General features: G+C 32.3%; 1 protein-coding gene across 4 annotated transcripts in view; it reads right to left on the bottom strand.

The window, feature by feature from the left end:
- The window catches only part of Fz2 (frizzled 2), a 91,112-nt gene that overhangs the window by 16,938 nt on the left and 59,977 nt on the right, over positions 1 to 14,197 (bottom strand). Inside the window, exon 1 of one of the 4 annotated variants that reach the window (XM_074254889.1) lies at positions 6,291 to 6,581. The exons of the other annotated variants lie outside the window; for them this stretch is intronic. The gene's annotated coding sequence lies outside the window, so the exon portion shown is untranslated. Of the gene's footprint in view, positions 1 to 6,290; positions 6,582 to 14,197 lie in introns of those variants that run through there. 4 annotated transcript variants of the gene reach the window in all.

The raw sequence follows: 14,197 nt of genomic DNA on the forward strand, positions 1-14,197 counted from the left end.
TAGAGGTTAAAATTTCTGAGAATAGTTTGCAAAAGTACGGCAGTGATAATAATAAAATAAAAAGTTTGTCATTAAATATAAAAATAATTTATGTCACGACTCGATCAAAGATGTAGATAGTGACCTTTTGCCGATTAAGGTATTGGCAAAAGAAGGAATTTAAAGTTTATAATGCCAATGAAAGAGAGAGTGGAGAAACGCGATAAATTGGTATTCCGGACACCTCAAAAATAATTCTTCTCTTTATAAAACAGTTTTTTTAAAACATAATATAAATAAAAGTAGCAGTTGTATTTAGTATTTACTATTTTGTTTATGTTAGTCATCCCGTGTTTTATCTTATCGAGCCTTGAAACCGGCTTTCTATTATCCGTAACCATATTCCCACTAATGTAACTAAACTTTATATGTACTACTAAAGTTACAAATGTGTGCAATGCACAGTTCCACGTGTAGTAAGTGCTGTGAAGATGGCTCAAGCAGTTTACTTCCAATGGATTATTCTAAGATTACGTCGCTATGCGATAATAAAATCTCGGCTCTGCAAACATCCTTCCACACACCTCGTTTACCGACCTCGCCCATTTATTACTCCTCAAATTTATTTAACTGCATATTACACTCTACAATAGTTTCTTTCAGCTCAATCTAATTTTCGATAAATAGCTAAACATATAACTTTGTACTTTTGATTGTTTTTATTTCTCTCCAACAATGTGAGGATAAAAAAAATTTTATCTCATTGAGACGCATCTGCTTTCCGCTCACTTTAAGCCAAGAGATTATCTCAGTCTCAGATAAATATAATAACAAGCTTAAATACTTGACTGGATAAAATAAAATAAGTAGAAAAAATTTTATTTATGAATTATTTTTCAGCTACACAGAAAAAAAAATTTCTTGACTGGAGAACAAAATTCTTGATTCAAGAAAATTTTCGGGTGTCTGAAGGAAGACCCAAGTTGTGTTGGCCGAAGTAAAAATTTTTTTTGAAATTTTATTATTGGTGGAAGTCGTTTTTTCTTCATACAAATTATCATAAATATTTGATACAATAAATTTTTATATTTGATCAAGATTTTTAGATACTTTAGGAAAGCAGCATCACCTATTTCAGCTAAGAAAAAAATTTTCTCACTCTGAGAAAATTTCTCTCTTGAATATTTGATACCCATTTTATATTATTTTAGCGTGCAGTTATACATATGGAACGAAAAAAAAATGATTCAATATTATTTGATCTTCCCCTTTGACATGTTAGTCAATAAAAATATTAATAAAAATTTACTATCAAGATATTTAATTTTTTGGAGCAGGAGAAAAATTTTCTCAAAGCAAGAAAATTTACTTTTATCAAGAACAAAATTTTTTGGAGCAAGAGGCTGAATTTTCTCAAAACAAGGAGATTTTCTTGACTTAAAAAAATTTTCTTGGATCAAGATACGTATTTCTTAAAGCAAGAAAATTAATTTGTTGGAATAAGTGAAATTTCTTGTCAAAAAAAAAAATTTTTTTTTACGCTCAAGAAAATAATCAGGAAAAAAATATTTTCTTAGCTCAAGTGAACCTTTTTTTCTGTGCAGAAAAAAAAATTTACTTGAATCAAGGAAACAATTTTGAAGAATTTCAAATTCTTGATTTGAGTAGAAAAATTCTCAAACTAAGAAATTTTTCTTGGTTTAAGTAAATTTTACTTAATTCAAGAATTTTTCGTCTTGATTCAAGACAATAAAACTCTTCAAAATTATTTTCGTAGTCCTAGAATTTTTTTATTTTTTACTTGATTCAATTTAATTTTTTTTTCTGTGTGCAAAAAAATTATTAATTAAAATTTATAAATTTTTTTTTTTAATAATTGAATTTAAAAAAAATATTATCAGAAAAAAAATATTTTCTTGGCTCAAGTGAACCTTTTTTTCTGTGTAATTAATTTAATCGAGTTGAATAGGACGACGAAGGAAGCTTCAATTGAAGTTTTTAAGAAAAATTTATTTACAAATAAATACTTAGCAGTATTTATCTCGCGTCTCAATGGCTGAGATTTTATTTAAAACGCTGAGATTTTATCAAAAGATTTTTATTTAATAACGCTACAGCGCCTTTTAAAAGAAAAATTGGTAATTAAATTCTTATCTGAGACTGAAATTTAATTTATAAAAATAAAAATAATAGATTTGATGTTGATGGAGAGAAAAATGAATGATAAAAACGAAAGATGAAGGGAAGCTATAGTAAACTAGTGTGTTTTATTATTGGCAAGGCGTGAACTACACTCGTGGGTATTGTCGCTAAATGAATTATTTTTAACGAGCCCGCATTATGTTTGTAACGACAATGGAAAAGTTGGCCAGCGACCCCACTACCGAGTAGACAAAAAAACGAGCAGAGAGAGAGAGAAACGAAGAATGAAAAGAGTTGAGGACAGAAGACAGATAGAGGAAATGGAACTAAAACAACCAACAATACTAAACTTTTTTTACGACTCGGGATTTTTTCCGAACGTTGTTTTGGCAGCCCTTTCCTCGTGACATCACCGTCGAAAATAAAGGAACTGGAGAAAAAAGGAACGCCGGTGCAAACATTCTTTTTCTTCACAGTGTAGCTTTTTTCCTCCTCCTCCCCTTCGCCACACAACTACAACGTACAGACGCTAGTCCTGCTTTCCACCCTCCCTGCCGTGTGCGTCCCCTTTGTCGACGTTTTTCCACCGCATGCTCGGGAACATTTGCCTTTCGTTTCATTTCTTTTGTTTTTGAGTTTTTTATTTCTATCCACCTTCCAGGGGCCTAAATTTTAAATTAAGGCTACTCGAGTAAAGTCGATACTTATTTGCACCCCTAATGACTGTCAGTCTTTCCCTCTTTTATATAAATAACTAAACCCTCTACTATTACATATTTTTATTACACTTTTACCGAAATATCCTATTCGGGTTTTATTACTCCCTTGCAATTAGTCACTATCATTAATTTGTTTTCATCATCACAGACTTTACCCGAGTCGAAATTTAAATCGTAGATTTAACGTATTGAACGTTAAAATCGTCATTTAAACGTAATAGACATTACAAAGGTATGTTGAACGTACCCAACGCATTATAAATATGAAAAGAACCAATAATGGGTGAAAATAGTAACATTAAAACTACTCAAATAACTACGCATTTTTAATTTTCTTAGCGGGAAGTTTAAAATTTTAATTTTTTTTTTGTAAAAATCCACACGGATAAAAAATTTAACTTGACTCAAGATCAAGAATTGTGAATTAAGAACACCATTTTGAAGAAAATAACACTCTCAAGAAGAAAAATTCTTAAATCAAGAAAATTTTTTTTAACCAAGAATTATATCTTGACTAGACAATTTAGCCTCTTGACTTAAGAAATTCTTTTTCTTCAAAATGGTGTTCTTGGTTCAAAATTCTTGCTCTTGAATCAAATTAAATTTTTTATCAGTGCAGTGGTACAAAATTTTATAAAAAGTTATCATTTCATATAGAGATTTATGAGGCCATTTTTTGTATAAAATTGTATGAATGATATTTCATAAAATTATACATAATTTTGAAAACCATTCCGAGGGTAAAAAATTTCGAAAAAGCATTTCCGTCAAAAAAAATGGTAAATTTAAGTTAAGAAGTGTAAAATCTCCCTAACAAAACTGAAAAAAAAATTTGTTTTTGTCTATTTACGTTTCAAGCATGTTCAGTTATTTGAGTAGTTTTAATATTACTTATTTTCACCAATTATTGGTTCTCTTAATATTTATAATACGTTGGATACGTTCAACATACATTTTTAACGTCCATTACGTTCAAATGATGATTTTAACGTTCAATTCGTTGATCTTACGTTTTCAACGTCTAATACGCTCAACTGACGATTTGAACGTTCAATACGTTTAATCTACGATTTAAATTTCGTCTCGGGTACCTATAAAAGTGTTGAAATATTTATAAATTCATTAAATTAAATCTAAAGCCAATGGATTGAGATAGTGGCTTTAAATTAGTTTAATTGTCAGTAGATAAAGTGTCTATGCATGTATGTATATAAACTAAAGTGATATTATATTGTAGTACCGAGGTTGTAGAATGAAACAGAGCAATTTATCACGAGTAATTTAATTAAATTTGTCTTAATGAGTACAATCTTGTTTATAATGGTTAACCCGATTTATCACGTGGAAAAAATAAAAGGGCATTAGAGTTTAATAAAAAGGCAAGTTATATATGTATAGACTGTAGTACACTGGTATACTTTAGTAGCGTTTTACTACAATATACGTCAGTATATTTGTATTAGGCAAAACAAGATTTAGAACGGTCAAGTTAACTCGTATTGGTCTGTTTTATTTTATGGATATAATATACCCAAGCGAGCGTGGAGTATATAGAGGTATATAGCGGTGGATCGGGTCTTGGGTATTTGGAATACATTTATCCATGATAGGATTGGATCTGTACATAATATAAATACGAATACGAATGTAGTCGAGCAGACAGAAGATCGAGAATACATAAAATGATCGAGTTAAATCCGTGACGCAATAATAACGTTACCGGGCAAATGAAAGTTCTCCTCTGTTCTTGTTCTTGCTCTCTTCTCTTCTACATTCTGCATCAATCCAGACAAACTCCAAACTAAGAGTAGACTCCAGCAACAGACCGAGACTGGCTGTAGTTTCTCTCTGTCTCTGTTACATATCTATATACTCTTCTTAGAATTTATCCGGGAATAGTTTTGCTTTTCTTATACGGACGAATAACATATTATATATTTGCAAGTACGTGTGTGTTAGCATTATATCAGGAATTAAAGAACGAGGAGCCAAGGAAAGAATAATTAAAGTAAAGGCTAAGTTAAACACGGGCTGTTTTAAACACCACCAGGATCCGCGACCAGGGAGCACGTGGCTTTTTGCAAACATACTCTACACTATTTTAGAGTTTTACTCAGACTTGAGACTTGTTTTATCGGCAAGCACAAATAAAAAGCTAAGAAAAACATTTAAGCTTGGCTGTAGAGTCAAATGTTTTAATTTCTCCGACCCTGGGAGCTGATATTGATGTAAGGCAGTTGCTATCCCATAATAAAATTGAGATGAAATGTATGTGGCATCAAACTATTTGTAACGTGATTGGTCGAATATATCATGAGCATGAAAATATATGCAAACGCTATAGTAAGGCGCGCGCTTGCGCGCGCAAATTTGAATTCTAGTTTTCGATAAAAGAATAACGACTTTACTTGTTTTAAAGTTAAACAATCAAATCCAGCCACGTACTGCCGATCCCAATCTCCTCCTCTATCTTGCACATTGATTCTCTATTTTATTCTTTTACTTTTACTTTTTATAAAGATTTCGATCTAATACCTCTTTTCTTTTTTTTATTTTTTGTAGCCTATTTAATTTATTCCGAATTTCTTTGTTTCCGAGAAATTTATAGAGTTTCTCCAAGTTTGTAATTAAAATTTTTATCCTGTTTGATTTGTTGTAATATAATTTAAATAAATTTTCTACGGTTCATTTTTTATAAAGATTTATATGAATTATTTATGATTATTTTAATTTATTAATTAAAATTGGCTCCAAAATTTTTTTAAATAAATAAATTGTAATTTAAAAATTTTTAATAATAATAAACTAAGTAATTTTTTTTTTCTAAGAACTTATTACAAAAACAATGGCAAATATAAGAGGAGAATATTGAAATAAATGTTGATTTGTGCGATAAGATAAAAGTAGCAGAAAAAAGTCTGAAGGTCTCGTAGATAGGCAGATAGGGGTACTCGATTGGTCGCCGAAAAAGTGTCCAGCGAATACTTGAGAAGTTAACGATAAAAGAGAGTCCTGGGGCCTTTGCTTCTCGCAAAAGAGAGCCAGCCAGCCAGCCAGCAGTCTCAACTAGTTTGTAACCCTCGTGAAATAAAACCAAGATAGATGTACGGATATACACATAAATCGAGAAAGTAAGCGGGTGAAAGAGTAAAAGAGTGAAAAGACATAAGAGTGCCCGAAGAAAGATAAAGATAAAGATAAAGGATAAAAGACTACAGCCGTTCATTTCGTATTCGGACTACGAATGTGGGGGTGAAACCCGGGTGCCGGGGTGCGTACACACACGTCCTCCGAATATATAGCTATAGATGGTTCTATTTTATATACACACATACGGCTATACTACTCGGGATCGCCATCAGTCGTTCTTTGTATCAAGTTCGACCGCATGTATATGCTATTTTATTCCAGCTCGAAAAAATAATTTTATAAATTGTAAAAATATCTCACCGAAATGAGTATTTGCCGGTTTAATCCATTGTCATCATCAATCCAGAGTAATAATAATAATAGAACTAAAACAAATCTGCACACGAGTAAGTATGTGTTGCAAAAAGGGTTAATCACACATAAAACACAGAACGAGCTCTTAATCAGTCTCTGCGTCGTCCCACACGCTCCGTTAATCAATAAATCAATCACACTAGTCAATCACGGGCATAACGAGGAGAAAACACGTGACGCGAAATAATTACGATTGTTTTAACGTCTGTTTTGCTCAACTGGACGTTTACTCGACGAGGGTCGAGCGCTTACTGGCTCGACTGTTGGCGTCCAGAGATCGAAAAGCGTCGCGGTTCCGAGTTCCAAGTAGTCGACTCCGAACTGTAGCTATAGTTGTAATAGTGGGGACCGCGTACACCCAACACCGTGGATTCTTTGCGCGGAAGAGCGAGAGGGATGGACGGATAAAAGTAGTATAGACCAGCGGCGGGGATACGAGCGATCCCAGTGGTGTAAGAAGGGGTAGCTAGCAGTAGGGAGACTTGCGCTCTGTAGTTGTCAGTGGAGCATGTGTGTGTTGTGTGCGACAGGACACTCTCCTTTGGCTCTTCAGCTTCAGCTTCAGATATTATATCCCCTTACTCGCTGCACACAACTCTACGTGTCCCCGAGTGAACTCGTCTCAATTGGCCATGTCTGCTCTATACTAATACAACACACACACACACGCGCGCGCGCATATACTATTTAGATGTACCGAGCGGGGCTGGAGCTACTACTGGAGTAGTGACGGTGACGTCAGATCGGGCGACGTGGATAACGAGATCGTTTTTAGTACGTCGTTTTATTTTATTTGTTGTTTTTATTAAAAACTCTTATTCATGGGCTGTCTTCTTATTACAATCGCTAATTATCGAACTCGCACCCGTACTTTATTCCTTCAAGTCTTATATCACTTTTATAATTAATTTTTTATGATACCAAAGAGAAAAGAGAGGGTGTAATTATTTTTTAATCTTGTGTGTGTGTGTGTCTGGTATAAAAATTGAAATTTAATATGTATACAAATAGGAAATAAAAATGAAAATATTATGGTGGGTAATAAATAGTCTGAGAAGCAATTGGATGGAGAGAAAATAAAAATACAAAAGTTTGTAGAGGAGCAGTATCGTAATCTAAGTCTGAGGATCGTCGAACGAAATAATGTTACGAAAAGGATGTCGCGGAGAGAAGAGAGGAGAAAGAGGATATAAGAGTTTACTTCGGGGACTTGTTGATGGCAAGAGTTAACCTCTCGACGATTTTTGTCTCGCTCAAGCGCGTATAAGACTCACTCCGAGGTTCGCCGGTCGTGAGTCCCGTGAATCGGGACCCACGATCTCGGTATAAGGGCCTCTTTTTTTTATTCTTATTCTCTTCTTATTCCTCTTCTCCTTGTTCTTTTTGGATTTTACGAGGATCAGAGAGAGAGAGAGAGAGAGAGAGGGAGAGAAGGAACCGGTCACGGGCGTTTCTCGTGTGTATACACACATTACCGATGCCACCAGCGTGCATGCCGAGTCACGAACAAGAACTAAACCCTTGACCGTAGAGCATCGTGTTGTTACCACCGTGCTATCTTATACTCAATATACACAGACTGCATCCTCATACTCATCCTTGGATTATTTTCCTTGGTGAAATTCTTGCCTGTGGCCAGCCAGACTCAACTCCCAGCTGATTTATATCTTAAAGATCTAAAAAATCTAAATAAAGAATAAAAAAAACGGAGCAGTTAAATGAATTAATTTACTCCTCTGTTTACTTTGCTTTTATTTCGGATATAATAAAAAAAAAAAAAATTATTAAATTAAATACTCTGATTACTTCATTAGGGGGCTCATTGTTTGTCTTTTTAATGTTCACCTTTTTTATCGCTGCGTGTTTAAGCGCTTTACGAGTCTGTTTATGGGAAAGTTTAAAATTTTATGGAGTAAATAAAATAATAAAATAGAGAAATTTATTTGACAATGGATTTGTTATGTTTAAAATAAATAAATAGAGAGTCAAAAAAAAAATTGTTTAAGTAACGGTCGTTAAATTGGCGGGAGTTAATCCGCTCGTGTCTTATTCTTTCACGAGCAATAAAGCTAAACGTCAACAGCGTAAAAAGAGACTTTTCAAAACATGCCAGTCACAGAAATTAGACACGAGGTTCCACATAATTGCACCCTGCTGTTATGAGTACGAGAACTCGGTAACCCTCTTGCGGAGACTGATATAATGTAAGAAAAAAAAATTTAAGAACAGATACTCTCACTCTATAATCCTCACGCTGTACTTTCTGTGTGTTTGTAAATTTGCTACCATAAATTTAAGGTGCAGAGCACTTGAAATAGATGTAACAACTGAGCCAAATACGTGTGTAAGTGCCTCAAAATGTGTAAATGAATTTAAGTTAGTCTTGGTATTTTGGTGGAGATACAACTGGGTTTTTTTTTTTTTTTTTTTTTTTTTTTCCCGGGTAATGGGAGGGCACCGGTAGCCAGAATGACGGACGACCATCAGGCAAAATAAAAACCCGTCATTTGGATTATCATCTCACACTAACTATTTTTTTTTACCACATGGTTATCCTTTGCTCCGTTTATACACTTGGGTTCATCCATCCACTAGTAATTATGATAAATTAAACCAACAATCATCTTTCCAATGAAATTAAATAAATAAAGTACTGTTTTATTTACCCAACTCGGGCTTTAAATAACAAATAAGGTACCGGCGGGTAATAAGGCCTAGCTAAAGGAGATTTTGAAAAAAATCGAAAGTATTGCATTTAATTATTGTAATGTATCATTAATTTTTAAATTAATACATTAGCCATAAAATATAATGAAGTAATGGTAATTTTCACCATAAACAAACACAAAATTGAATTTTTTCAAAAACCTTGCGAATAGGCCTTATTTTACTACGGTAGGGTAATAAGGCCTGCGGGTTATACATGCACTGATAGAAAATTTATGTTGACTCAATAGATATTTTTTTGATCTAAGAATTTATTTTGGAAGACAAATGATTATTTTGCTTTAAGAATTTCTTGTCTTGATTTAGATTTTCTTGGCTTAAGAGCTATATTATCTTCAATCGATACATTTAGTTTTTCAACCAAAATAACATTATCGTTTAAAAAACTTAAAATAATTCATCAAAGTATATTTCAAAAACTAAATAGTCTTTGTTATACCGAAAAAAAAATTATTTCTTGGAAATAAGTAAATTAATGACTCAAAAAAAAAAAGCCATTCTTAACACAAGTCGGTAACATCTTGAATCAATGTTATCGTCTATCTTGAACCAAGAGACAAAAATTCTTGAAAGAAATATATCTATATCTAGTTTCAAAAGTTCAAATTTTGAATAAAAAAAGTTTCTTCAATCAAAATTGTTTTTCTATCAGTGTGCTGGAAATAATTATACTATACTTGATAAAATTGGTATCAGAGATCAATCATCTCAAATTTACTTAAATCAATTTTTAGGAATTCTTCTGCGCTATTTTAGCATATGACAGATGATGAAATATAGAAGACAAAGAACGTTGTATCGAGACTCTATAAACTTGCAGCGACATTTCTATGCTAGACGCTTCTACTGAAAAAGTCTTTAGAGGAAGCGGTTATTTTAAATAGCATTTCTATCACTTAGGTCTTATTACCCACGAGTACCTTATTAAATCAATAAATCCAGCTTGAATTAATTTTTTATATATAAGTAATAAAATGAAGTTCAAGAAAAGTAAAAAGAGAACATTAACATATATAAGTAGCACATTTTGGATAAAAGTTTGCAGAACTATCCGGTCTTTTCTCGTCTACGTCTCTCTGTAAAAAGACAGTAATAAAGTTGACGATCAACGTCTTCTTTGGTATTATTATGACGTGCTTTGAGGGTTGCCCGAGTCTTTGAAAGCCCCCGCCTTCCGTCTTCCGCCATGTGATGGCGATTGTCGTCGGAGAAATACATAAAAAAGAAATGAATAAAATCGAGTGGGAGGAGGAATGTTTGCAAACTTTCAGAGCCACCCAAAACTTGAAATAATACCGACAATAAATACTAGAGAACGTACATTGGCTGTGTTTTTAGTCTGGCTGAGCTAAGAACAAAGTTAGGTGAATTTTTTAAAATTTTATTAAGATATTAAAGAGGGTACTGTCGTAATTGTTATTTGACTAGTGTAGCGGTTAAAGTTAATGAGCTTATTCAGTATTCATTTTGAATTCATAATCACCAGGGTCTTGTTATTTTAGTAATTCAATTTATTCGAAAAAAGTTTCCGTAATTTTGTTGGCAACTTTTTTCGTTTAATATTAAATTGAATTTTAATTTTTTTTTTTTTTTTTTGTGATAGAAAGTTAAGAATTTTTTGTCGCTGCTAATGCGGAAAATTAATTGGTTATTCTAAGGAAGCGACCGTAGATGGCGCTGGCGACGCGTCACTTAAACTGTCACTAATCTCTCGGAGATGACAGTGATATTTATTAGTAGAAATGAGGATGTATGCCGGCCTTTATGTCAAAAAACTATTTCGACGGAGAAAAAGATAAAAAAAAAAAAAAAGAGTAGGGAGGGGAGAATAGGAACCCTCGCAAATAGCTAACCCTATTTTTTGCCGTAGTTTGTTTCCTACTTTTATTTTTTCCTGCCATTACAGAGTTACACACTCAAGATAAATTGGTTCTAAGGGATTTTCAAAGCCTTACTGCTATGCGCCAAGCAGAGAAAACCCATGGGATTTGGGTTTGTTAGGCCAGAGATTCTGTCATTCTTGAGTTTACTTTTACGTCAAAGGACAGTCTTATACATCGTGTAGACACACTTTTGTACGTTTAACTCGCGTGTACCTTAAAATTCCAATTGACGTGGTCGAAGAATTTCGCTTTTCTTTTCCGAGGACAGAAAAAAATAAAAAATAAAAAATAAACATAAAAATAGTTTTGTACAAAAATGAAAAGGAATTATCTTGTTAAACGGCAATAATAAATTCGTGATGTCGTTGAAAATGTTTAGAGAGCTAAAGTTTAACCGAGCTGAAGTAGTCTTGTAAAGTTTCGCTAGAAGGAGATTTGTCGGTTTAATTATTATTCACAAGTTTATGCAAGGAGTTTCAAACCCGCAAAATAGTATCCTCTTTCCTCGTTCTTTCAACAGCAATTCTTATCCATTCTGGACCCCCCCCCAACCCATACCTATAACTATACCCCTACCCATACTACTTGCAGGGCATTCAGCATTCTAACTGTTGGTTGCTCGTTTTATTTTGACTATACCGAGCACGAAGCTCCTTTTCCCTTAAGGCTAATTCGATTTCCCGAGCACTCATTCTACCTTTATATATTTTAAAAACCTCTACTCTGACTTTTTAAAAGTCTTGAGACATAACAATCCCAACAATGAGACAAGAAACACTAAAAATACTTTTTATAAGTATATATATATATATATATATATATATATATATATATATATATATATATATATATATATATATTGCTGGAAAATAAGAAAAAAACAACTTGGGAAATCAATTTTAGTAACAAGTTAAGTTATTGTTACCGATTTTATTCAAACTTTGCGAGATATTGAAAGACGTAAAAAATAGTTATTGAACCTTATTACAAGTTACAAGTTTTGTAACTTTATAAATTGTCTCGAGCGATTAAAAAGTATTATTTTTTTAGACAATTTTAAACTTTTTCTCTGTATTGATTTTTTATTATCTTTTTAAATTTTATTATTATTATTAGCAACCTTGCAGTCACTATGTGACTGTCGTGACTTGTGAACTACAGATAAATAAAATTTTGCTTTATTTAATAATGACTTTTATTAAATTGCACTGTACTTTGTTAACTATTGACGTTTTTAAAGATATAAGCTCATCCCGATGTTACACTCATCAAGAGCTTTCATTTGAGTACCCACATGCATTTTTATATATTTTTCATATATACATATATATAATATATATAAATATATAAAATATATGAAAAATTGATGTGGATATTCAAATGAAAGGTCTCGATGAGTGTACTATCAGGGTGTGCTTATATCTTCAAAAATGTCAATAGTTCACAAGATACAAGGTCATTTCTTAATTACATATGTATCTAGAGATAGAGGATTTTCAATTGCAGCCTAAATACTTATCATAATACATTGACTATCCATGAGAACGATATGACATCTTGAAAAGTCACAAGTTCATATCAATACTTTCGCAATGACACGAAATTTAACTAAAAAAACCGATTTTATCATAAGACTATTCTGAAGACAAAATTTTTCTTATTCTCTTAATAATATAAATTATTATTATTATTATCGTTTTAATGGCGAACGACTTTGTATTGAAAGTTAAATATTTATTCAAATGTGTAGTTTGTTGAGTTTAAGCCTAAAAAATAAAAAATACGTGAGTGAAAGACGCGTTGAGGCTGATGTAGCTGGTAAAATGACAACAAAGGGAAAAGAGCCTCAACAAAATTTAGTCTCTATACCATCAACCACCGGAATATTCAGGCAAAGAGACAAGAAGGGCGTCGGTAACTCGATACAAGACAGACTTTACGCAGAAAGATCTTCTGCAGAACGAGATTTAATAAATGTCTCGAGGGTTGGAGTACCAACGGAAGAAAAAATCAAGGAGAAAGACCAAAATAAAATAAAATAAAATAAAGATCTGGTTTAATATTATATGAGTAAGTAAAACGACACATCTTTTTGGCGTTAACAAAAAAAAAAGGATCCTATATAACCGGGGTAGGGGGTTAGTCGGGTTTCCTTCGACGCCATAATCGCCTCTTTCTTCGTAACAATAACCCGAGGAATATCAACTGCAAACAATGCGCTGCATCTAGCACATGTACTGAGGTATGAGTATACAGCACAATAACTATTTTTTGAGGTGTCAAATTTTTTTTTACCTTTCTTATAATTTTTTCCTTGGATTATTCTGTTCACCGATTTATAAAGAATCAAAAATTACTCGTCACCTATTTATATTTCTCAGAGGGTTATAATAAAAATTCCCGATCCGATGAATAAAATAACTCGAGCGAAATGGCTTAAAGATCATCCGGAAAGCGATTTTGAGCGATGAAAATAAAAAATAACGGAGGTGATAGAACAAAGTTAATGTCTGTCTGCAGTTTCTTGGGGCTTGGTTACGATTAGCAATAAATTTCATCAGTTTTATTATTCCGAGGAATTATAGCAAACATATATGTAGGGAAGAAGGGGGTTAATTGAACCAAAATAAGTTTAGTAATTTTTTACTATTCAAATTAAAACTAAATAATAATTTTTTTTTCTTGGAATGGTAGTTCATTATGTCTACTATCATTATCAATACATGAATTAATCAATAAACAACGTGAATTTTTAAAAATTATTAATTCATCCAAACGCGTGGAATGGTTCAATTGAACCCTTCTAGGGGGCAATTGAACCAATAATATTTAAAACTCAAACCCGAACTTTTAATAAATAATACATTAATTGTTACTTGCTAATATTACTGTTGCATCGTTTTAATGCACATATATTATATTAAATAAATAAAAAATCAATTTAAAAATAATTTTCATTATAAATTCAGTTCATCAAATTGTTAGGTTATTTCCCTGAGTTTTTTCACGTTGAATCAAGATGCGCGCGCATGTCCCATGGTTCTCCGTATGGTTCAATCGTCCCCGGGACTGCTAGTTCAATTGACCCCATATAATTTTATAACAATTAATAGTAAATAATAAGCAAATAATTTATTATATCACTATAAACAAAGTTGAGGATTATAAAGTATAAGTATATACAACGACTTCAATTCAAACTTTATCAATTAATTCAAAAATTGAAATATTATTAAACAATTT

Source organism: Cotesia typhae, unplaced genomic scaffold (assembly GCF_013202065.1).
Source record: "Cotesia typhae breed Kobodo isofemale line unplaced genomic scaffold, CoteBio_Ctyphae scaffold_13, whole genome shotgun sequence".
Classification (NCBI taxonomy): Eukaryota; Metazoa; Arthropoda; class Insecta; order Hymenoptera; family Braconidae; genus Cotesia; species Cotesia typhae.